The 640-nt window shown below is 58.4% G+C and overlaps 1 non-coding gene across 1 annotated transcript; it reads right to left on the reverse strand.

Annotated features, from left to right (window-relative positions):
- On the reverse strand, positions 1-104 carry Tc00.1047053410093.10. The gene has a single exon (XR_008254034.1). It is a non-coding gene; the product is annotated as a 5S ribosomal RNA (M5) (ribosomal RNA).
- Positions 105-640: the final 536 nt, after the last annotated feature.

Genomic DNA, 640 nt, shown 5'->3' on the forward strand with positions numbered 1-640 from the left:
GACCATACTTGGCCGAGTGCACCACATCCCGTCCGATTTGTGAAGTTAAGCGGCCACAGGCCTCGTTAGTACGGCGATCAGTGATGGCGCTGGAACCCGGGGTGCCGTACCCTTCCCACTATTTTTTTTTTTTTCCGCCACCGCGCGCCGCCAGTCGCTTCTTCACCGGGCCGGGGCGGGCGGTGGGTGGGCTCTCCGAGCGCGCGGGCGCCGCAGCAAAAAAGAAAAATTACTGACGCAGTTTCCGCGCCACATGTGGGGAAGCGAGGCGTCCGGAGGCTTCATGGCAAAATCCGGAAAAGGGCCTGCGGAGCTTCATTTTTAAATTTGTTCTTGCCTTTTTTCCTACCGTTTTTTTTTCTATTTTCATCATCTCCCGCGGCTCTTCCGTGGCTTGCCTGTCGCCGGCGGGCGGGCGGCTGCGCATCGCGTGGCGCGTCGCCGGGTACGACCATACTTGGCCGAGTGCACCACATCCACGCACTCCGAGGAAGGGCGCTAGATGCTTATTTTCCTTCTCGCGAAGACCGCAAGACCCTGGCACTAGGTTGAGGTGGCCGGCATCATCAGGTAGAAAAATCATTATAATTGTTTTTGCTTTCGCGATGCCGCCTGTCGCTTCTTCACCGGGCCGGGGCGG

The sequence above is a fragment of the Trypanosoma cruzi genome, assembly GCF_000209065.1.
Source record: "Trypanosoma cruzi strain CL Brener chromosome Unknown tcruzi_1047053410093, whole genome shotgun sequence".
NCBI classification, from domain to species: Eukaryota; Euglenozoa; class Kinetoplastea; order Trypanosomatida; family Trypanosomatidae; genus Trypanosoma; species Trypanosoma cruzi.